This window comes from Meles meles, chromosome 16, assembly GCF_922984935.1.
Source record: "Meles meles chromosome 16, mMelMel3.1 paternal haplotype, whole genome shotgun sequence".
In the NCBI taxonomy this organism is placed as follows: Eukaryota; Metazoa; Chordata; class Mammalia; order Carnivora; family Mustelidae; genus Meles; species Meles meles.
Window position 1 is genome coordinate 33,234,503 of NC_060081.1, and position 24,752 is coordinate 33,259,254.

Sequence of the window (24,752 nt, forward strand, 5' to 3'; positions counted from 1 at the left end):
AGGGCCTCACCAGTTGTCAGCGGCGTGGTCAACGGCAGCTTCCAGGAGTCTGAGCTTATTAAGCAGTCTCACGGCGGACTCTCCTCCCAGGCTCTTTGCCCACAGATAGGCCATGTGTTTGTGGGCATTAGCTCCTCCGTGAGCCTTGGCCACCTGTGAAGCAAAGCCATTTGGCAATCCTCCCACGCAGGGCCACATGGCTGCTCCCTACTCCCCTCTGATTGGACTTCAGCTTTGACAAGGGTCCGGTCTTTCTACTAGAACAGGGAGAGGGCTCAGTTTTGGGGTCTGTTAGCCTGCTCAGAGTCCAAGGATGGACTTCAGGTAGTCCACAGACCCCTCCTACCGCATGTGAAATTTTGCCTGTCGGTATGAACATTTTCCAAAGAGACCCACAACCAGTTCAGAATGCATCACTTGAGAGTGGGGAAGAGGGACAGGCATATCCCCAGAGTGACCTGGACTCCTTACCCAGTAGGCTTCCTCCCAGAGCCCATTGGACCGGTACATGTTCACTGTTGCCTTCCACTGCCTCGAGGTAGTGATTCTCAGCCTCCTGCAGTCGGCCTTCAGCCTCCAGCTCCTGGGGAAAGGAGGGTCAGGATGGGGCGAGGGGGACGTGGAGCCTGTTCGGGGAAGAGATGGCCGAGACTGGAGAAGGGCTCACCTTGCCCAGGTGTAGGTGTGTGTCACTGAGGAGATCTGGGCAGTGCTTCCCTACCAGGTGGATCATATCATCACACAGCTTGTGCTTTTTGAACATGGGGATGGCAAGACCAGGCTCTTCCACTGTCATGTAGTGCCTGGGGAGGGGAGAGACACCCGGGGGCTCCTCGACCCAGATTCCTGCATCACTGCCTTCTAGGCAGACAGCGCGCATCCTCAGGCGTGGCCTTCTCCCTGCACGACTCCTCTAGGGCTGCGGCTCACCTTTCCACCTCTCGGTACTTGCCTTGCTTCTCCATCTCCGGGGCCTGGGTGATGTACAGCACCGACACGTCTTCCGGCCTCATGCACTTCATTGCCAGCTGTGCAGACACACAGAGACCCGGTAGCCTCCGGCGCGCTTCTGAGGGAAGCAAGGGGGCTGTGGAGTGGCCAGGGAAGCATGACTCGGGGGTGACCTGTGTTCCCAGCAACTCTGAACCTTCCCAACAACCACAGGGGTTTGTGTATGGATGCTTTCCTGGTCAGTCCAGGGAATTCCAAGACCATAAGGAGCAAAGTCAGAACTATATTCCGCTCACGCAGAAAGGCCAGAGATGCCCTCTGCTGGGGCACGTGTTCCCACTCCCGTGCTCCCGCCGTACCCACCGGGTTCTGGGCGCAGGCAGGGAATGAAGTTGCCACTGTGACGACAGCTTGGGGAGGGGCATTTGGGGCTCCCCAGCTCCCAAACTCTAATGCTCACTTCGGAATTACAGGTTGGGAACAAGGGCCTCTTCATTCTTGCCTTTCCCTGTGGCTAGGTATCCAAGTGCTCCAGACTTTTCTATTTTGGTGCTCTTTCTCAGCTTTCAAGGAGGCCAGTGAAGAGGGGACATCAGAGCCCAAGGAAAGTAGGGACAGCCCCAGAGAGGTGGAGCCCTTGGACGAACTGCACCCCGCTCTCTACCTTGTGGGCTTGCTCCCAGCGGCTGGCCCGAGTGTACATGTCTATTGCATCTTTTGTTCGTTCTCCCTTAATCTAGAGCTCCTCCACAATCTGTGCTCGAGACAGCAGATACAAAAGGCCGAGAGCAAGAGCATTAGAGAAAGAGCGTTAGAGCCCCTGCGGGGGGGAGAGCAAACCTTAGCTGGATGGTGGGAAGAGGATGGGACCCTTAGTCCCCAACACGGAAGAAAAGAGGGCTACCTTGTCTCACACCCTCTACTGTTTTGAAATCAAAAACAAAAACAAAAACAACAGCCAAAACCAGAATGGGGACAATACAACACGCAGTTTAAAAGGACCTAAAAGGACCTCGTACTTCTGCAACACAGGGCAATTCCACATTGGAACTCCCATGGAGTTCCATAGAAGAGAGCTGGAGACTTGCTTTATAGATCTGGGAGAGGGGTTTATGTTATGTTGGAATGAAATAATGGAAGAAAACTGCTTTCTTCTCACTCAGGGTGGCTGGTGCTGCTGGGACCCAGAAAGAAGGATTTGGTGAGGTGGCCCCCACTTCCAGTTCTGAGTTCTCTTCTCATTCTGTACTGCATTGCCTCCAGCTCCAGCAAGGGACTTTCCTCACCTCATATTCCTGCAGAGATGAACAGTGTTGGGCCACGCAGGGATAGTATTTGGACGCAGTGTTCCAGTCCTGTAGATCTAATATATAAATGGCCTTCTTCCACTGGTGGGTGCCCAGGGCAGCTTCCATTGCCTTAATGGAGCACCTGGCAGAGTTGGGAAAGGCATCCGTGTGTGTGAGGCAAGACGAAAACAGGTAGAGGTAGGGAGATAACTCAAGCCTACTCCAACCTACATGGTGCCATCTCTGTTGGAGCCTTGGTGCCCTTACTTGACCCATCACCTTGGACCTCACACCCAGTCACATTTGCACCCCTCTACCTGGCTTCAATGTAGTGATTAATGGCTGCATCGAGCTGCTTCTGCTGCACCAAATGATCCCGCAGGTCTCTTCCATGCTCACCACTTCCACTGGGAAGGCCAACTGAGCCAGCTCCACCGCTGCCAGGGACAGAGAGGGCACTCAGCTAAGACTTCCAGGGATGGGACTCAGGGAAATGGGGTGTAGAAAATAGGTGAGAAGTGGAGGGATGGAGAACTGAGCCGATCCACCAGAACAGATGCACAAAATTGCTGCAGGGGGATGATTCGGGCAAGACTCTAACAGGGAAGGTGGGGGCTGTAGGGGACAGTACCTTTCATGAATGCGCTGCCTTTACAGTAGCACTCCAGGGCCTGCTCTGGGTTTCGAATCTTCTCAAAGAGATCACCTGCTTGTTGACACATACCACATGACTACAACAACAGCCCCACTACACTAAGAATCAAGTATCAGCCCCCAAAGGTGAAAACTCAGCCACCAATTCTGGGGGGCTATGCACTCCAGGACTGCCCTGGGTTGGAGGGAGTGCTGAATCCTGGAGATGAGGCACAGGAACGTGAAGCCAGCCATACCCTTTCATACAGCTCCCCCTTGATAAGGGCTACAGTGATATTTTCTACCAGCTCAGTGTTAGCTAGCAGTTCCTCCCGGGCCAGCACCGGTTAGGCAGCTTTGGCAGGGAGCCCGGCTTTGAGGTAGAGGCTGATGGCTGCTAGTCCATCCCCCTGGCTCTCCTGTAGTTCACCAGCTCTCTCCTCTTGCCGTGTGTCCATCAGCCACTGGTAGTAACTCTGGCGCAGCTTCTGCAGGGCTGGGTGCCCCTGGACGCAAGAGAGGCAAGACAAGTCACCTCCCTCCTTCCTGTGCTGCTTTCCAAACTTCTCCAATCCCACTGTAATAACGGAAAGCCTGCCGGTCACCAACATGCCAACTCCCAGCCCAACCCTGTTCCAGCTCCTATAGCCTCCTTGGTAAGAAGAGGCTTTGGATATTGGTGGAACTGAGCTTTGAGCACTGTGGAGAAGACAGAACTGGTAGTACCTTGGCCTGAGCCACAGCGATACACTCATCCCAATGGTGCAGCTCCTGGTACATATCCATAGCCTCCTCAACAGCATTCTAGGGGAACCCGGGCAGAGGAGAGAGGGACACCAAGAAGTGAGAGGAGCATCAGGGATCAGCAGGCTGTCCTCAGCCCGGGTATGATGCCTGCCCACTTGGACTGAAAGCCTCACCCTTGACTTATGCACAAGCAATGGCGGATTTGTCAGGAAAGCAGAAGGAGGGTAAGCCCCAGGGCACCTTATTTGCATAGGCCCCTACCAAGGCATTATTTCTTTTTTTTTAATTTATTTTTTTCAGCGTAACAGTATTCATTCTTTTTGCACAACACCCAGTGCTCCATGCAATACGTGCCCTCCCTATTACCCACCACCTGGTTCCCCCAACATCCCACCCCCGCCCCTTCAAAACCCTCAGGTTGTTTTTCAGAGTCCAGAGTCTCTTATGGTTTGCCTCCCCTTCCAATTTTTTTTTTTATAAACATATAATGTATTTTTATCCCCACGGGTACAGGTTTGTGAATCGCCAGGTTTACACACTTCACAGCACTCACGATAGCACATACCCTCCCCAATGTCCATAACCCCCTCCCCCTCTCCCAACCCCACATCCCCCCAGCAACCCACAGTTTGTTTTGTGAGATTAAGAGTCACTTATGGTTTGTCTCCCTCCCAATCCCATCTTGTTTCATTTATTCTTCTCCTATCCCCCTAACCCCCCATGTTGCATCTCCACATCCTCATATCAGGGAGATCATATGATAGTTGTCTTTTTCTGATTGACTTATTTCACTAAGCATGATACCCTCTAGTTCCATCCACGTCGTCGCAAATGGCAAGATTTCATTTCTTTGGATGGCTGCATAGTATTCCATTGTGAATATATACCACATCTTCTTTATCCATTCATCTGTTGATGGACATCTAGGTTCTTTCCATAGTTTGGCTATTGTAGACATTGCTGCTATAAACATTCGGGTACAGGTGCCCCTTCGGATCACTACGTTTGTATCTTTAGGGTAAATACCCAGTAGTGCAATTGCTGGGTCATAGGGTAGTTCTATTTTCAACATTTTGAGGAACCTCCATGCTGTTTTCCAGAGTGGTTGCACCAGCTTGCATTCCCACCAACAGTGGAGGAAGGTTCCCCTTTCTCCACATCCTCGCCAGCATCTGTCGTTTCCTGACTTGTTAATTTTAGCCATTCTGACTGGTTTGAGGTGATATCTCACTGTGGTTTTGATTTGTATTTCCCTGATGCCGAGTGATGTGGAGCACTTTTTCATGTGTCTGTTGGCCATCTGGATGTCTTCTTTGCAGAAATGTCTGTTCATGTCCTCTGCCCATTTCTTGATTGGATTGTTTGTTCTTTGGGTGTTGAGTTTGCTAAGTACCTTATAGATTTTGGACACTAGCCCTTTATCTGACGTGTTGTTTACAAATATCTTCTCCCATTCTGTCAGTTGTCTTTTGGTTTTGTTAACAGTTTCCTTTGCTGTGCAAAAGCTTTTGATCTTGATGAAATCCCAATAGTTCATTTTTGCCCTTGCTTTCCTTGCCTTTGGCAATGTTCCTAGGAAGATGTTGCTGTGGCTGAGGTCGAAGAGGTTGCTGCCTGTGTTCTCCTCAAGGATTTTGATGGATTCCTTTCTCACATTGAGGTCCTTCATCCATTTTGAGTCTATTTTCATGTGTGGTGTAAGGAAGTGGTCCAGTTTCATTTTTCTGCATGTGGCTGTCCAATATTCCCAGCACCATTTATTGAAGAGGCTGTCTTTTTTCCATTGGACATTCTTTCCTGCTTTGTCAAGGATTAGTTGACCATAGAGTTGAGGGTCTATTTCTGGGCGCTCTATTCTGTTCCATTGATCTGTCTGTTTTTGTGCCAGTACCATGCTGTCTTGATGATGACAGCTTTGTAATAGAGCTTGAAGTCCGGAATTGTGATGCCACCAACTTTGGCTTTGTTCTTCAATATTCCTTTGGCTATTCGAGGTCTTTTCTGGTTCCATATAAATTTTAGGATTATTTGTTCCATTTCTTTGGAAAAAATGGATGGTATTTTGATAGGGATTGCATTAAATGTGTAGATTGCTTTAGGAAGCATAGACATTTTCACAATATTTCTTCTTCCAATCCAGGAGCATGGAACATTTTTCCATTTTTTTGTGTCTTCCTCAGTTTCTCTCATGAGTACTTTTTAGTTTTCTGCATATAGATTGTTAGCCTCTTTGGTTAGGTTTATTCCTAGGTATCTTATAGTTTTGGGTGCAATTGTAAATGGGATTGACTCCTTAATTTCTCTTTCTTCTGTCTTGTTGTTGGTGTACAGAAATGCAACTGATTTCTGTGCATTGATTTTATATCCTGACACTTTACTGAATTCCTGTACAAGTTCTAGCAGTTTTGGAGTGGAGTCTTTTGGGTTTTCCACATATAGTATCATATCATCTGAGTTGAGTGATAGTTTGACTTCTTCTTTGCCAATTTGGATGCCTTTAATTTCCTTTTGTTTCAACTTGGTTAGATTTTAGTTCTTTAATTTCTCCAGAAAGGGCTTTTATATCTCCAGAGAGCGTTTCTCTAATATCTTCCATGCCTTTTTCGAGCCCGTCTAGAACGTTCAGAATCGTGATTCTGAACTCTTGATCTGACATATTACCAATGTCTCTGTTGATTAGGTCCCTAGCCTTCGGTACTGCCTCTTGTTCTTTTGTTTGTGGTGATTTTTTCCGCCTTGTCATTTTGTCCAGATAAGAGGATATGAAGGATCATATAAAATACTAAAAGGGTGGCAAAGACCCAAGAAAAATGCACTGTAACCAAATCAGAAGACACCCCAAATTGTGGGGGGGAGAAAGGGGATTAAAAAGAGGTTCAGAAAAAAAAGAAAAAATTTTTAAAAATAAAACAAATAAAGAAAAAATATAAAAAAGAAAGAAAAAATATATATATTTAGATAAACTAGTCAAAAAACGATAAAAAAGAAAAGGGTAAAAGTTTTAAAAAATTTAGCAGAAGAAGAAAAAAGAAAGAAAAAAAATTGAAAAAAGAAAAAAAATTGAATTAACCGCAAGACTAAAGAATAATGTTGAGAAAGCCATGAGTTCCGTGCTTTGCTTTCTCCTCCTCTAGAATTCCCCTGCTGTCATTGGTATTGAACCTGCTTTCCTTGATAGATGAACTTCGTCCTGGCTGGATTTTTTGTTGATCTTCTGGGGGAGGGGCCCGTTGTAGTGACTCTCAAGTGTCTTTGCCCGAGGCGGAATTGCACTGCCCTTACTGGGGGCCGGACTAAGTAATCCGCTCGGGTTTGCTTTTGGGAGCTTCTGTTCCCTGAACGCTTTCCATAGAGTTCTGGAGGATGGGAATGAAAATGGCGGCCTCCCAGTCTCCGGCCCGGAGGAACCGCGACCAGTTCAAGGTAACCCCGAGCTGAGAGTTCAGTCCTCGGCTCTGTCTCTGTAGCCGGGTTCTCTATTCTAATACCTGCGAGCTCTGTGACACTCTGACACCCCCGATCCTTCTGTGACCCTGCGGGACCTGGGGCCACGCTGACCCCGCGTGGGCTTCACCCCGGTTTAGCCTCTGGAGCAATGTCCCTCAGTGGAACAGACTTTTAAAAGTCCTGATTTTGTGCTCCATTGCTCCGCTGCTTGCCGGGAGCCGGCTCCTCCCCTGCAGTCTATCTCCCCGTCATTTTAGATTCACTTCTCCGCCAGTCCTACCTTTCAGAAAGTGGTTGATTTTCTGTTTCTAGAGTTGCTGTTCTTCTTCTCTTTAATCTCCCATTGGATTTGTAGGTGTTTGCAATGTTTAGATAAGCTATTGAGCTGATCTCCTGCTACCTGATGTAGTCTCAGCCTGCTACTTCTCCACCATCTTGACTCCTCCATATCCCAAGGTATTATTTCTTAAGGAGGGCTCCTCAAAGTGTATCAGCTTCAGGCACCACAAACACTGGATTTGCCTGTGTGCACAAGCACGGCCAGGGAAGGCTCTGGGGTGGGGGAGGCGGCAGATGGGGAGGCAGCAGACAGCTTATAAAAACATGACTGTAAGGACTAAGGCAGAGCAGAGCCAGAAGGAAGGAGTGACATTTTAGCTGCATAAACCTTTCTAAAAGCTCTCCCCCAGGGCTCTATCCTCCCCTCAAGCTGCCTCACTCTCCCTCCTGCCCAGCTCCCCTCTTCAATCTGGTCCCTCTGCTCCCATCACCTGTTCCAAGAAGATCATCTCCGCCAGCGTGTAGTTCTTCTCCAGCATGGCTAGGCGTGCTCGGCCCTGGTAAAAGTCCATTCCTTCTCCACCCTGTGGGGGAGGAAGTAGGCTCTGGTCATCCTGTCAGCACTGCAGGAGCCATTCTGACTACTGTGAGCTTATTAGACAGGAAGGCCACAGAGACAAGGAAGCTAAAAGACCAGAAAGCTGAAAACCTTCATGGGGCTTAAAGGATGAGGTCTGGAAAGCAATTCCAGAGCAGTGTGACTCGAAGGTGGAGGTGGGCTGGGCAGAACACAGCACGCGAGCCATGGATGGAAAGCCAGGGGTCGTGAGGCTATGCATGAAGAGAAATCTCAGCTTGAGAGACTGAATAATTCAGGACGACAATACTTGCATATTCCCGAGACACTTGGTCTGCAATCTCATTGGTCTCATGCAGGAATCGAGCTTTTGCTACATGGCCCAAAGCAGAAAAGCACCTACAGGACGGAAGCAATCATTGTAACAGCATTATTACTACAGGATCAACTCGGACGCACCGGCCCAGCAGCCGTACACCGAGCCTCGGTTAAGTGCCGCGCAAGCTTTCTGCCACTAGAGACACAAGGGGATATGACGGATGAGGGCCTCGTTCTCAGGGAACTTACTTTCTAGGGGAAACAAGTAGTACGCAAACAAAGATATTCCAGAGAAAGAAGAGTAAATTGAAATAGCGTGACAGTACATATAAACCGTAACGGAGGGGGCTGGTTCAGCTGGTGCTCAGAGAAGGCCTATCTGAGGAGCTGACATTTGTGCCAAGACCTAAATACAAGAAAAAGTCAGTCACGCAAGAAGGGGAAAAATTATTCCAGGCAGAGGGAACAACGCTTGTAAGGTGCCATGGCAGAAATGAGTTTGAGATACTCAAAGGGCCCAAGGGATGCCAGTGTGGCTGGAGACTAACGGGTAAGTAGGTACCTGGAAGATAAAGGGGGCAGAGGCCAAATATTGAAAGGAGTTAGGACACGCCAAGGGCTATGGATCTTATACTAAGTAGAACAGTAAGCTACTGGAAGGTTCTGAGCAAAAAAAGGACACAATCTGACTGATGGTGTAACAAATGATCTCAGCTACTGTGGGATGAACGGATGGTAGGTGTGTAAGAACAGTATCCATGAGACTAAGAGGCTTTTGTGACACTGCAGGTCGAGGTGTGGTCTCTTCTAGGCTGGACAGTAAGAGCTTCAGCATGTGATCTGAAGACGCTGGGTCAGGGCCCTAGGACAAGCTGGTCGTCTAGCTGTGGGGCCACGGGAAGGAAGGATCCAAGAGGACTCCTGGCAAAACAGAAGCAGTTGACATTTACTGAGCACTGAGAATTCTCCTACTTTCTTCACCGCCCCTATGATTCTTCTTTACCACCCTAGGAGGTAAATGCTATCATTACTCCCATTTACAGAGAGGAAATTGAGAAACCAAGGTGGAAAGGTTCACTTAACCCACGGTTATACAAGCTGTTAAATGGAGCCAGGTAACTTGAAAGAGTCTAAAATCCCAAGTCTGTCCTACTAACTACACTCCTATGCCACATTTGGAAATACACATCAACACCTGGACTGGAGGGCATGGGTGCTACAACTCTGAAGGGGTACCTACATAGGGGAATCAAAAGCAAAAAAATATCTTATAAACTGGGATGGAAGAATGTTTGGAATAACTACCTGGAAGGTGTTACATTGTAATGGCAGGGGACTGGTGCCTTAGCACTGGGAGGAGCGTCTCACACCCCCGCCCCACCGAAAATGGCCTCTGGCCATCCTTCCTAGCTGCCCGCACCTCACTTCTGGTCTGCCTCAGCTCTCAGTGATGTGGAGTTGCCTTGCCTCGAGTGCCAGTTTGCTCAAGGTTTTCCACATTGCCTCTGTTTCTGGGGTCATTTCCAGAGTCTCCAAGAAGGCTGTGGAATGAAAGAAGGCTGAGAGAAGGAAGGAATCAACAGTCCCGGTGCAGCAGAGTGCAGAGGAACACTGGTGATGGGGCAGGGGGTGACGTGGCAAGTTGTCCGACCCATCCCAGGTCCTCCAGCCTCAGAACCCAGCCTCTCCCACCACCTCACGGGGATATCAGCCCAGCCCCTCACCGGGAGTAGCTGCCATCATCGATGGCTCTTCCAAACTCGATCAGGCCCTCATCCAGCATGCAGGCAACAGCTGTCACACCTTCGGTCACCATCACCTTTGTCTTCCCCCCCGCCCTGCTCCAGACTTACCACATCACCCTGTAAAATTTCAATCCCCCCACCCCACCCGAATTCCAGTTTAGTGTCTCCATGACTCCACTTCAGAACAGACCCAGCCTTACCCCACCCTAGAGCTTACACACTGAGGGAATGACAGTGGCCCTTGTTTGCCCAGCGTTTAGTTTCCTTCAAGCAGGTAAGAATCCCTTATCTACACTAATGCCCTCAGGTTCCTATACACTCAGAGCTGTGCCCACACTAATGCCTGGATGTAAACTGACAAAGCGTGCAATCACTTCTGCTTCCAGCTTGAGTCCTGTTAAAATACAACTTTAACCTGGGCCCTACTTTTGAATACATTCGTTGCTTAGGTCACCTGAAGAAATCACTAGGCATGCTTCCTAATCTCCCACGGGGAGGAAGGAAGGGAGGGAGGGAGGAAAGAAAGGAAAAGTAGGGAGGGAAAGAAGGGAAGAAAAGAAAGGAAGGGAAGAAGAGAAAGAAGAGGAGAAAAACAGAAAAGGAAAGGGAAAAAAAAAAAGGAAAAAGCCAGTAAGCTAAAACCTGAGCAGGGAAAAAACAGGGGAGCAAGTGGAAAGGGTACAAGTTGCCCTGATGGCAAACACAGCAGCGGATGAATAAACCAGGGGTCCTCCAGCAGGATGAGGGGGTGATTCTGAGATTCTGTTAGTCATGAAATCTGGGATCCTCTCTTCTGGAAAGGGAACAAAAGTCGTTAGTATGCCTGATTCCTGCAAAAGCAAACACTGATCATATCTAGAGGAAAACATGCCCATGTTAGGCCCTTGAGATTCTAAAAATTATATTCAGTGTAACGTGAGCCCCCCAATAAAAAAAGGTACCAAAATAGAAGGTAACTACCATAAAGGAGTAAACAATAACAATAACTACAGCACTTTTGGACCTCCAAGGATTTCCAATATTAAAAATAACAATTATGGAAGAAACCAGTTATGGAATATGAAAGAATTGTGAAATGTTTAAAGACCTAAGAGATGGAATGAAAAATTAAGCAAGAGACAAGAGACTATAAAAAATGGCCAGGCTGTGCTCGCTTCAGTAGCAAATATACTAGAAAAAAATGACCAGGCAGACTAGAGAAAGAACCAAATGAAACCGTATGAAAAATTCAATATTTGAAGTAAGAAAACTCAGTGGGTGATTTCAATAGCAGATGAGACAGTGGTGAAAGCGAACCCCTGACTTACAAGATGTTTCTTTTTAAATAATTTTTTTTAAATTGTATTTATTTATTTATTTGACAGAGAGAGAGGGAAACAAGCAAGGGGAGTGGGAGAGTGGGAGAGGGAGAAGCAGGCATCCTGCTGAGCAGGGAGCACCATGCAGGGGCTCGATCCCAGGACCCCGGGATCATGACCTGAGCCAAAGGCAGACACTTAAGGTCCAAGCCACCCAGGCACCCCTTGCCAAGATGTTTCTTAAGGAATTATCCAGAATGTAGCATGGAGCGAGAAGGAGGAAGGAAGAATAAGAAGTTATAGAGGCACAAAGACAGGACAAGAAATGGAACACATACCTAATTAGAGTTCTGAGAGTGAGAAAGAGAGTTCGAGAGAAGCAGCAACATTTAAAGAGCTCCTGGCTGAGGAACAAGGTGTCCTCGCAGATGGGACACACACACACACACGCGCGCGTGCACGCGTGCACATACACACCAAGCATGGTTAAGTAAGAGGACATTTATATGCAGACATAATGTACTGAAGCTTCAGAATGCTGGAAAAAAGAAGACTTTAAAACCAACAAGACAGGGACGCCTGGTTGGCTCAGTCAGGTAAGCCTCTGCCTTAGGCTCTGGTCACAATCCTGGAGTTATGGGATTAAGCACCCCCCCCCATCCCTCCCTGCTCAGTGGGGAGTCTGCTTCTCCTTCTGCCCCTCCCCTTGCTCTCTCAAATAAATAAATAAAATCTTTCTTAAAAAGCAACAAGACAACACAAGGAGCTGTTAATAAACTTCTCAGAACTAAGGGGGTCAGTCGTTGGGATAGTATTTGCAAAAGACTAAGAAAAACTGTCAAACTCTTCTTTCAAGAACACGCCAAATAAAAACATTTTCAGATAATTCCATTTTGGTACTTTTCAGAAACTGAGGATTCATCTTCGAAACACTTTCTCTCAAGGAGGTAACTCCAGAGCAAAGGTCAGCAATGCAAAAAGAGTGAGCAGAGAAACTGGCACCATGATGGTAAATGTAACCAAATTCCAGCTGTGGAAAAGAATAATGTCTCACTTTGGGGATAAAAAAAAAATACTGGGCAATAATGGCAAAGGGGAGGTAATCAAAGTTCAGGTCCTTGTATCATTTGCCAGGGGTCAGATGCTAAATAAGTTGAAACTATTCAGAATAACTTAAGGGTATGGTAAACTTCCAAGGGTAACCACTATAGGAGTCAAATTTATGACCTCCAAAGCAAAAATGTGAAAAATGTGTTTAAAAAAGGACAAAACAACCCCCAAGCACCAAACTTAATTAGTCTAAAATGAGGAAAGAAAAGCAGGAAAGAAGAGATGTAGAAAAAGACAAAAAGAACTATCCCATGCTCCCTCTGTATCCACACCAGTCATCCTCACCTAGCACAGGGCCTCTCTTGTTTTCCCTCCCAGATTCTGGAAGGTCACTGGAATGTACATGATGCTGGCAGGACAGGAGAGTGACCGATCTTCAGTCTGATAAAAAAAGAAGCTCTGAACAGCTTACAACAGAGAATCCTCACCCAGGAACTGACAGAACTGCCCCCGCTAAGGGGGCTCTTCCAGTCTAAGAGAACTCATTATGACCTGGTGAATTCCCAGGGCCACTGGAATAGAGAGAACAGGATAAAATGTCAGGAATCTGAACAAGGACGGTTCTGGAGCCTAGCGCACTGTGGGGAAGGATCTAGGCTTTACTTGCTGACTCTATCACAGAGATGATGGGTGGTGGGCCAGAGAAAACCAAATAACCTTTGGAGCTTCCTCAGGGCCCTAACTGATCAGTGGGACACTATGTCTGAGGTCCCCTGGCACCGACATACCCTAATAGAGGATGTGGTCACCTTCTCAGGTGCCTCAATGTTGTACCACACACACAGGCTGTTTCGGTTCTGAGCCACCAGCCCGTCACTTCCTGGGACCCAGTGCACGTAGGAGCAGAAGTGGAGGATCATCGTCTTAGAGCAGCTTTCAGTATCGTACAGATGCAACTGCGGAAGGAAGAGGTGGACAGCGCAATCAGAAGGGGCTATGGGGTGGCTTCTGATATCGACCATTTCTCTAACGTAATGTGGCGAGCTGACCCACCCGTCAGGCGGATGCTGGATTTCAAAGCTTACTAGCCTGCAATGCTCGACGTTTATGCTGACTTGGTACATCCTGACTCTGGCCCATAAGAGATGACCAAGTGAGCCCAGAGCTACACCCAGAAATTTAAGTTAGCTGAAGGTCAGACTTTCATTCTTAGAGTTTAACTCTGGGCCAGAGTTGCCAGACTGGATCACAAAAGTAAGGCCACCACGCACATTCAATGGTCTGGAAATCGGCGATGTGGCTTTCCCATCACAATGAACATGAAATGAAAAATCACCAGAGAGTCTCTTTGCCCTCGAGATTGGCTCTTTGGGGATACCATATTGAGATCAGAGTCAAAAAGGAGTTCAGGGGAGACTGTCAAGCCAGTCTTAACGCTGTGGGGTACGTGGAGCTGAAGAATGCTGCAACAGGTGTGGGTAAAGTTCAGCCAGGCATGCAGGGGTGAGGCAGTCTCACCAAGGCACAGACTTGTGAACAGTAAAAGAGAAACCAGCTCCCAAATTTCCCTCTTGACTTTGGTGCCATCACAATACCATCTTCTTAAGGTATGGGCTATGTTAACAGATGGGCTGTGATAACAGACACAATGTTGATTCTTCTGTGCCTTTTGCTATGTTGATGGCATAGTGCACCAAGAAATTATGCCCATGCTGCCCCCCGCAATCCCTGGCAGCAGGTAGTACATCCTCTATGGACTACTCAATGGCTAAGGCCTTAGTAACCCTTCTTACACGAAGTTTCCGGTCCCTGAAGAGAAGCTTGTGCCCGTTTCATTAAGTTCCAGCCAATCCACATGGCTCTCATGGCTGATGGTGCCAATGTTGTAGCCACCAGTCAGATCCACTACAAAGTAAAAGAGAGAGGGTTAAGAAGACAGATTCCACATAATCATATACAGACACAAGGCAGCCTGCCAAAGTCTTGCCTTTAATTATTATGTTGGGCTTTAAGAATGTTCATCAGTGTAGAGTATGAGGAATATGACATAATTTTGCTAAGATGCTTACAATACTAGATTTATACTAAAATTGTAGAGATTTTGTTTAACTCTGTAGCTAACTCAAAAGGTCCAGATCCATCAAGAAATGAGATTCCTCTCTGGGATCTTGGAGTTGTCTCATAGCAGATCAGAACAGATCAGAGCAACAGGCATCCTTTACTCAAGAAATCCTCTGGAAGGCAGCACTGAGCACATTAAGGGAGAGCCCCAGTTCCGGCACAACCATGAAGAGAAAGCTGATGGATGAAACGACCTCGATGAACATATGTGCTACAAGGAGTTCCTTGCACTTTGAATGTCAATGATGTAAGAGCCCCGAGGGGCAAACAGTGGAGAAGGCACACAGACAAAACAGAAGGAACCTCTGATTAAAGTCAGGCAAAAGTGCTGAGAATAAGTATTTTAGTTTGGTGTGAATTTTGCAGACAATGTAAGATATGATCACACTTAGGGACTGGCTACGATGCTTCCAGGGAGTCTCCTGAACACGGAGCATTCACAGCTCTTATTTGTGTACGTTACCAATGCGCAACGTCCTGCCTTGATCCGTGCTCAAGCTCAAGACCAAATGCCAGCTAATGTCTACAACTGGGAAGACCAACCTAAAAATGAAATTTCCTTTAATTAAAAGCCAACTTGATAAAGCCATGTTTCAATGTCTCAATTTTTAAGTAGAATCACAGAATACTAGAGCTGTGGGACCCTATCTCTGTGAACACCCTGAAATTATATACAAAATTATATGTTTATGATATTCTTCTGGGAAAGGATCTATGATTTAAAAAAAAAAAAAGATTTTGTTTATTTATTTGAGAGGGAGAGAGAGAGACAGAGCATGAGAGGGGGGAGGATCAGAGGGAGAAGAAGACTCCCTGTCAGGCAGGGAGCCCAAAGTGGGATTCGAGGATCACAACCTGAGCTGAAGGCAGTCGCCTAACCAACTTGAGCCACCCAGGCATCCCAGGATCTATGATTTTAATTAGATACTCAAAGGGGTCACGAATGAAAAAAGGTTAAGAGAAGAACTCTGTCATTTTATACACTATTGAAGACGAGCCCTGTGTAGTGGGATGACTTGTCCAAAGTCTCACAGCTCATTACTGCCACTGGAACATGGGCCACCATATTACATCATTTCCATTACTCAAAACATTAACATTACTCAAAACATTACTTAACTCAACAATCTGATGTGAAACATAAAACTCATGAACCGTAAAAGTATCTTAAGAATAGACCCATATGTATTTGGAAACTTGATTTAGAAGAGGTGACATTACGAATCAGTGAGTACAGAACGGATTTCCAATAAATGGTTAAACATGGAAAAAGTAAAATATGAGCCACACCCACATTATGCACAAAAATTAATTCCAGGTGACAAGCAAAATCTAAAAATATTAAAATATAGGAGGCTGTAGGAAACTTTTTCTTTTTTAAAAATTTTATTTATTTATTTATTTATTTATTTATTTATTTATTTATTTAACTCTACACCCAGCTTGGGGCTCAAACTCACGATCCTGAGATCAAAAGTCACATGCTGGGGCGCCTGGGTGGCTCAGTGGGTTAATCCCAGGGTCCTGGGATCGAGCCCCGCATCGGGCTCTCTGCTCATCAGGGAGCCTGCTCCCCCCGCCTGCCTACCTCTCTGCCTACTTGTGATCTCTGTCTGTCAAATAAATAAATAAAATCTTAAAAAAAAAAAGAGTCACATGCTCCTCTGGCTCAGTCAGTCAGGTGCCCCAGGGAAACTTCTTAAACGAGACCTCAAAAATCACAAACTAGGGGCACCTGGGAGGCTCAGTGGGTTAAAGCCTCTGCTTTCGGCACAGGTCGTGATCTCAGGGTCCTGGAATTGAGCCCAGCATCAGGCTCTCTGCTTGGCAGGGAGCCTGCTTTCCCCTCTTTCTCTGCTTGCCGCTGTGCCTACTTGTGATCTCTCTCTCTCTCTCTTTCTCTCTCTCTGTCAATAAATAAATAAATAAAATCTTAAAGGGGGTGCCTGGGTGGCTCAGTGTGTTAAAGCCTCTGCCTTAGGCTCAGGTCATGGTCTCAGGGTCCTGGGATCGAGCCCCGCATTGGGCTCTCTGCTCAGCGGGGAGCCTGATTCCTCCTCCTCTCTCTCTGCCTGCCTCTCTGACTACTTGTGATCTGTCTGTCAAATACATAAATAAAAATCTTTAAAAAATCACAAACTGTTTCTTAAAAAGTGATTAAATGAACCACATTAAAATTAGAAATGTCTGAACACCAAAAGAGGCTGAGACAAAATATACACAACACAAATGACCATCGAAGGCTAGATATGCACATACACAGTACCCTTCAAGTCAATACAGAAAAGACAGCCTGATTTTAAAAATAGGCAAGGGATAAGAACTGTCAAAATGCAGAAGAACAAATCCACACACCAATAAACAAATGAACAACAACAAAAATGAATATGATGAAGTATTATCTCACATAAGTCAGATTGAGCCAAATTATGAAGTCAGGCAATTTCAAGTATTGGAGAGGATGCAGAACACTGGGAATATAAATTGGCACAATCTCTTTGGAGAGCAATTTGGAAAGATTTAGTGAAATTACAAATGTACCTCTTCTATGATTCAGCAGTTATGCTCTAGGTGTAAACCTCAGAGAACCAAAACACTGGAAATGGTGAAAAACCAACAACTTAAATGTCCCTCAGTAAGAGGAGAGATAAAAGAGCTGAAGTAAATATAATGAAAGGTTAGGACATGATAGAACTAGGTATGGGGGGGCAGCGCCTGGGTGGCTCAGTGGGTTAAAGCCTCTGCCTTCGGCTCCGGTCGTAATCTCAGGGTCCTGCGATGGAGCCCCGCATCGGGCTCTCTGCTCAGCAGGGAGCCTGCTTCCTCCTCCTCTTTCTCTGCCTGCCTCTCTGACTACTTGTGATCTCTGTCTGTCAAATAAATGAATAAATTCTTTAAAAAAAATGGAACTAGGTATGGGTACACAAGTAATAATAATATTATTAATAGCTAACACTTATTAAGTGCTTATAATGTGCCAGACATTAGGCTAAGTGCTTTTCATATAAGGTAGGTTATGATTTTTATCCCCATTTTGTGGATGAGGAAACTGAGATACAGAAAGGTTAAGAAATTGACCTAAGATCACCCAGAAGTGGGGAGGTTTGACTCTAGACCCTTGTTCTTAACGATGCTATATGGGTATGTTATTCTCTATACATCATAGGGGATACTGTGCTGTTTTAAATACATTTTCCTATGCTTGAAACATTTCATGATACAGTTAATTTTTTTAAAGATTTTATTTATTTATTTGTCAGAGAGGGTGAGTGCACAAGCAGGGAGAGCAGAAGTCAGAGGGACAAGCAGGCTCCCTGCTGAGCAGGAAGTCTTATGTGGGACTTGCCAGGACTCTGGGATCATGACCTGAGCTGAAGGCAGGCTCTTAACTGCCTGAGCCACCCAGGTGTCCCCAGAGTTAATTATTAATATGTAAAATAAGATGTATTTATTTATGTGAACACTTGTGAAATTCAAATAAATTTTGTCAACACTGGCTACCAATGTCAAACTCTACAGAAAATAAGTCCCCTTCCGGTTCGAACAGTCCATTATCCTATGTCCTAAGTCTAAACAGGAAAATTCATAAATTTACTAATGGTTCCGCTCTACAGTTCACAATTCCTAGCCCGAAGATACATGCCTAAAGAACATGAACAATTATAGGGACAAGCTGATATGCGTAACAGTTTATCTGTATCTATACAGCTAGATGCAGACTCACACACGTGGATTAGAACACTTCCCACATCCTCTGTGAGAGCAGGGCCATACGTTAACCTGGTGCCTCTCAGATTCCTGCATTCTCCACTCTACACACCCCTGTGATATGGAAGCATACTAGAAACATCTGTTTTGTTATCAGAATTATGAGAGAGTCTTACCTATAGCAATAGTCTTAACATCAACAAGAGAAGCCAATTTCTTATAGTATTCCATCTCTCGTTGACGCCGCTCATTAATACGGACACTGAAACACGAAGGGTGAGGTAAGGCATAATGGACTTGGGTCATCGGGATGTTTAGCAAGGGCCCCAAAGTACCATATGGGATGACGTTTTTAGATTAATCTTGAGGATACAGGAGTGAGAGGTTAAAAGGGACTTCTTTAGGGTTTCAAAAATTTAGAGAACCTTGTGGGGTTACCTGATGAGGTGGGGGTTCATGAATTCAGTACGTACAGAACCCAGGGTATCATTACTCCCATATTCCACCAGGGTTAGCTCTCCAGCATTGAAGATCATGCACACCTGGGGATGAAGGGAACTGTCACGTGGTAGGAAGTTTGCATGAAGAAGTCTGCATGGTCAACAGTAGTAGAGGGAGATGTCTTGTCAGTGCAAAGTGACTCCCACTTTTCTCTGTATTCTGTTCCTCTGCCTATCTCGCCCTCCTTTATCTGCTCATAGCTAGGAGGTTTACTGAGATGGTGAGGGTTGGTTAATCAAGCTCTACTCACATTCTCAATTTCAAAGAAATACTTCTCATTGCCACCAGATCCCTGCCAAGCCACATGTCAGAGAGAGAGAGGACATAAGAACAATGTGTGTAAGTATCCAAGACAACGCTGAGACAAGGACGGGGTAGGAGGCAGAGAGAAGGAGTTTAGGAAGGCCCTGATGTTCCACAAGTGGGGTGCTGTGTCACATTCTGCCCTAGACTTCTAGGCTTCTGAGCGATCCTGTAAAAACTGTCCAACCGTGGGAATTCCCATTCCAGGATTCCAAATCTCCAGGGTCTCACTCCCAGGTCCACCAGGTCCCCAACGCCAGCATCTTAGAGCTTTTACTTAGAGATCTTCCCCCTTAGGGACCTGGGCTCCCCGGAAGTAGCAGCTCACGATGCTCCATTCCCTGCCCCTCCTCCTGGGGGTCCTACCTCACTAAGGCGATTCGTGTTCAGGTCCCCCAGCAGCAGCATGTCTGACGTGTGGGCCACCAGGTAACTAACGTTTCTTTCCAAGGATTTTCACCTCTTCTATCTCATAGCCATAGTGTGACTTGAGTACCACTTGGGTCCCCGATGACAGGTTCTTCACAATCACCTTGGTAAGGTACAAGTCTGAGCCCCCTGAGGCTTCCCTCAACCCCAAAGAGGGGTTAACCTGCCGTGCCCACCTCCAAAGTGTTAAACAAAGCTAGTATCTTGTTTCCTCACCTAGCCTAGGCTATTGTTGGTAAAAATGACACCTCACATTCACACAGTGCTTTACTATTTACAAAATGTTTTCAGAGATTATCTCCTTCAATGCTAATACATAATACATACGGGGTCAAACTAATCACTCTCCTTACAATCCTGTACCTCTTGTGAAAATCTTTGTGATTACTTTAATCATGGTGTATACTGATCATACTGTCATTTCATATACTTTTTTGCTAAAATGATCCTGATTAAGGAACAGTATAATACAGATGATTATCTTTTATTCTCTGTCTTAACAGTGCTCATGTATAGAGAATGGACAGAAAATGAAAGAACAGGGGTGCCTGGCTGGCTCAGTCAGAGGAGCATGCAACTCTTGATCTCCATTGTGGGTTTGAGCCCCAAGTTGGGTGTAGAGTTATTTAAAAATAAAATCTTAAAAAAAAGAGGGGGCGCCTGGGTAGCTCAGCTGATAAAGCATCTGCCTTCAGTTCAGGTCATGATCTTGGGATCTTGGGATCAGGCCCCACATTCAGCCCCACGTCCAAGTGCTCCCTCTCCCTCTGGCCTTCCCCTGTTCCTGTGTGGACACTCTGTCAAATAAGTGAACAAAATTTTTTTAAAAAGAGAAAAAGAATGAAGGAACCAATGAATAATAAATGGAAGGAAAAGGGGACAGAGGTAGAGAAAACAGAAAAGTGGGCTCAGGAACTAAGAAATTACCTTGCAATGTCATACACGGTGAGTTCAGAGGCCCTAAAGCAATGTTATGCACCTGCATAATCCTAAACTCCCCAGTTAACAACATATAGGTAATAAAGCTTTTTCTGTTTTGTTTTGTTTTAGAGAGGGATGGAGACATGGGTGGGGCCGAGGGAGAGGGAAAGAGAGAATCTTAAACAGACTCCCCAGCGTGGAGCCCCCATGTGGTGCTTGATCTCACAAGCCTGAGGTCATGACCTGAGCTGAAATCAAGAGTCCCACACTTAAGACTGAGCCATCCAGGAGCCCCAGGTAGTAAAGTTTTAAACCAGGAAGATGGAAGTGGCGATCTCTGTACCCCTTAAATTTGGTGTTTAAATCTTTTCTTACAGTAAGCTGGAAGGGCTACAGCAGGAAAGTTGCCAAAGAGTTGCCTGATACACTCTGTTCTCCAGAACAGCTCTGCCAGGGGTTACATTTGACACTGTGGCAGTGTCCAGAAGGAGATTTTGGTGCACTGGCTATCAGCTGCTCACCTGGCTAGGTCCCACATACGTCAACTCAAATGGATTCTTGTAAATGCTTCTCCGGAGGCAGCAGTCAAACTGTTCCACTCCACCACAGAGTGTGCCCTAGAAGGGAAAGCGACAACATAAAAGGTCACAGGCATTGGAAGGATATCTAGAGACACCTTTGAAACCCAAGTTCTAGAATCTAGGAAAGAGTTGGCAGTAAAAGGGCTGGCAGTTTGGGGAAGTACCAGATGGAAAGAGGTGGCACTCACAGGACTCACGGACAGTGATGGGATGAAGGAGAGAAATCAGCCCTGCCTACAGAATTCTTTGTCTCTTTTGGCTTCCCATAAAGTGTGAATTTCTCTTTCCTGCCTTCAATGTCATATTTTTAGGTTGGAGTCAAAAGGGAAGAGGAGATTCTCTAGTTTCAGGGAGAGTGCTTTAGGCTAAGTCTGGATTTTTCCTAGTTTGGAGAAAGTCACCCAGGCAGAAAGGGATTAGTCTTAAAACACACTGCACAGAGTCGTGAGCCATCCCGTTTCCAGGCCAAGGCAGTGACCGTATTTAAGTTGGGAATCTCCTTGGGCTTTGCCACTTCCCAGATACTTCTTCAAGGGCTTTAGTTGAGTACCCGAAGTCTGAAATTAAGAAGGTGGATTTCAGAAGAGATGGAGACTGAGCAAAAGGGTGGAAATGGGTGGGTAACTGAAGGCAATGAGTCTTGCTGTATCAGCGAAGAAAGGAAGTGAAAGAGAACACACATGCTAGGGAATCTCATAGGAGAGGACAGAAAGGTTCCAAGGAAGGAAGTTGGGACAATCAAGAGAAAAGTAAAATGGGGTGAGAGCGATAGGAGTGGAGAAAACAAAAGGAGATCATGGCTGGTGAGAAAAATGAGCTGTTAGCAAGGCAGAAATAAGGAAAAAGAAACAGAGAAAAAGGAAGGAAGAGACCCACATGACATCGAAGGGGATAAAAGGACAGGGCTAGTAAAGCTGATGTGAAGGGACTGGGGCCCTTTATTTATTTTATTTTATTTACCCTTCCATCATCCATCCATCCCGTCCTTCCTTCCTTCCTTCACAAAACCTTTAATCATATATTATGTACTGGATTCTAATTTGGCCACTGGAGATTTAAAAACAATGAATAGGCCCTCTTCTCAAGGGCGTTTCCGTTTAGCCAGATAACTATAAACACCAAAGTGTAATATCATGGGACAAACACCGAGCCAGTGGTCTGAACAGAGGCAATGGTAATACAAAGACAGTGGAGATGAATTCCACTATGGAGTCCCATGCAGAGGCACAGACACACAAAATCCTGGTGTATTGTGGAACTGCCAGAGTCCCAACCGATGGTGGGAGCAGGAAAAGGGAAGTGAGTGAATTAAAACCTGAGGATCTCTTTCAACCTACATGGATTTCCAACCATTCTCCCACTCTGGTTGAAAATAACTGGGCTAGAGCAAGGTGTACACAGGGAAAGTAGGCAGAAGATGCACATGGAAAGGGACCCATCTGTTATAACTTCCCAACACAACAGACTGGCCCCCAGGGCTTGCAGCAGCGGTGGTGAACTCCCGCTCCTGAGGGTCACGGCTGTAATCAAAAGTTTGTAGCACATGGCCTTCCTTTCCATAGGCTACAATTCTCTGATCACAGCCTGCAGCCACGATGCTATTGGTTGCCCAAGCCAAGGGTGGGCAGGGGTGGTTCACCAACTTTCCCTAAGACAGAAGTAAAGGGTTCCAATCACTCTGACTCTGACAGCCTCAGCCAGGGATTTTTCCTTTCTAGGAAAAATTTATACCCTGTATCAATCTTCCTCCCAACATTTTCCCACCCCAACACATCCTAATCTGGAGAACTTCACAAACCGTCTTTGTGTTTTATACTCTTACACACACATGTATGACATGCACACACATGTCTGACATTGTCCTCAAGAGGAAACCTCAAAAGGCTTGTATGTTGAGTTCTTTAGTAAATACCTATAAGGCCCCAAAGGGACATATCCTACACATTACTAACACTGGCTAGGTCCACATGGAGAATACAACTCTTTCTTTACAGAAGAAATAAATTTAATTATTACCTGAGTAATTCTTTTTTTAAATCTCTTTTGGCTTCCAATAAAGTAGGAATTTCTCTTTCCTGCCTTTAATGTCATATTTTTAGGTTGGGGTCCAAAGGGAAGAAGAGATTCTCTAGTTTCAGGGGAGACTGCTTTAGGCTAAGGCCGGATTTTTCCTGGTTTGGAGAAAGTCACCCAGGCAGAAAGGGATTACTATTTTTTTTTAAGTTTTAGTTATTTAAGTAATCTCTACACCTAATGTGGCACTCAAACTCACAACCCTGAGATCAAGAGTCACATGATCCACCAACTGAGCCAGCCAGGCACCCCTCTACAAGTAAGTCATAAGGTAAGTTAGTTGGACAATAGAGAATTACATAAAGTAAAACATAAACATTCATTTTATCCCCCACCCTTTCCCTTTTCTCTCTTGAGAATGACTTTTTTTTCTATAAATTTATACATATAAATACACTTTTTACATAGATAAGAATAATTTTCACTTTCCCTTACTCTCAGAATCCTTTCCACTCGATTCCTCTTTGCCCACAAATATTAAGCTGTGGCCTCCTGAATAAAAATTCTCTCTGTGGCTGCATCTAAATGTGCCCCCCACCAACCACCTCAATCTTAATGTTCAACCTCCCCTAGGAGGGATCTTGGGTTTCTTTACCCCCATCTCACAGCATCCTTTAGTCATACCTGTGACTCTCCAGAGCCTTCATCGTCGAAGAAATACCTAACAATGGAGCCATCTGCATGAGCAGAGAATTCCTTTCCCAGAGGAACTAAAAAAGTGAGTGACTTAAAAGGAAGAGGAAGAGGAAGAAAGAGATTACTCTGTCTCACCAAGAAATCCCGCTTCTGTGTCAAACATTACCCTACCTGGGGCTCCCTGCTACCACTCCTCCCCATCTTCCATATTATAGTCTCTCAGTCCCGACATCCCCATCGCTTCTTCCTATGTCTCCAAGCTTGGGATACTGCTCTTCCGTACTCATTCTGTTGTCAGTGATACCACGTAAGAATCTGTCCCATAGATGGTAGATGATTTATTAGTTTTAGTGTTTGCTAAATGAACCTGAAAATGGGAAAATGGATACAAGTCTGGTTAGGCTCCTTTCAATCCCACCCAGATCCTAAGGAAAGAAAAAGAAATAACAAAAAACTGGTCCTTCTGTTTTCTCCCCCAATATATAACTTGACCCTAAGGAAACATTTAAGTGTATTTCTCTCTCCAGAACCATTATCCCCACCCAAAACCTCTCTTGTGTTTCTCTTCCTTCTTTACCTTCCCTTCAGCCAGTCCAAAAACAATGATGTGCTCTGCTGGCCACTGCAGACAAGTGACAGCACTCTGTAAGGAGGAAATCATGAAAAGGATAACCCTGTCCATGTAGCCCAGCGCATTTATAACAAACTGAACCCCCCACACGTGCCACCACCCCAGTCGCCTACAGCAGAGAAGAGGACACAGCCGGGCTCAAGGAGGAAAGCAAGGAGGATGGGCAGCCATGCAGCACCATCCTCCATCCTCTCAGTTGGAAAAGTCAGAGTGACAAGTTTTAAAAATGCAACTTCTGGTTACATTTACAAGTAGATATATTGATATATGTTTGCTCATCCAAATCTCCCAGAGACAAGTCTGAACTTTACCGTCTGGATGAATTTCATACAGATGACTTTCTTGTCACCCCTGCCACATAAAAGGAGGGAAAACACATTAAAAACACTTTCATAAATAAAGTGCCACACGTGATGCTGGGGGGAGGGAAGAAAGACCAGGTACGTTCCCTGCTCCCCCTAATGTTTCCTACCGTTCCATAGGAGCCTTGGAAGGAGGCATACAATGAAGCCCG

The 24,752-nt window shown here is 45.8% G+C and overlaps 1 pseudogene; it reads right to left on the reverse strand.

Annotated features, from left to right (window-relative positions):
* The window catches only part of LOC123926597, a 29,632-nt pseudogene that overhangs the window by 1,372 nt on the left and 3,508 nt on the right, over positions 1-24,752 (reverse strand).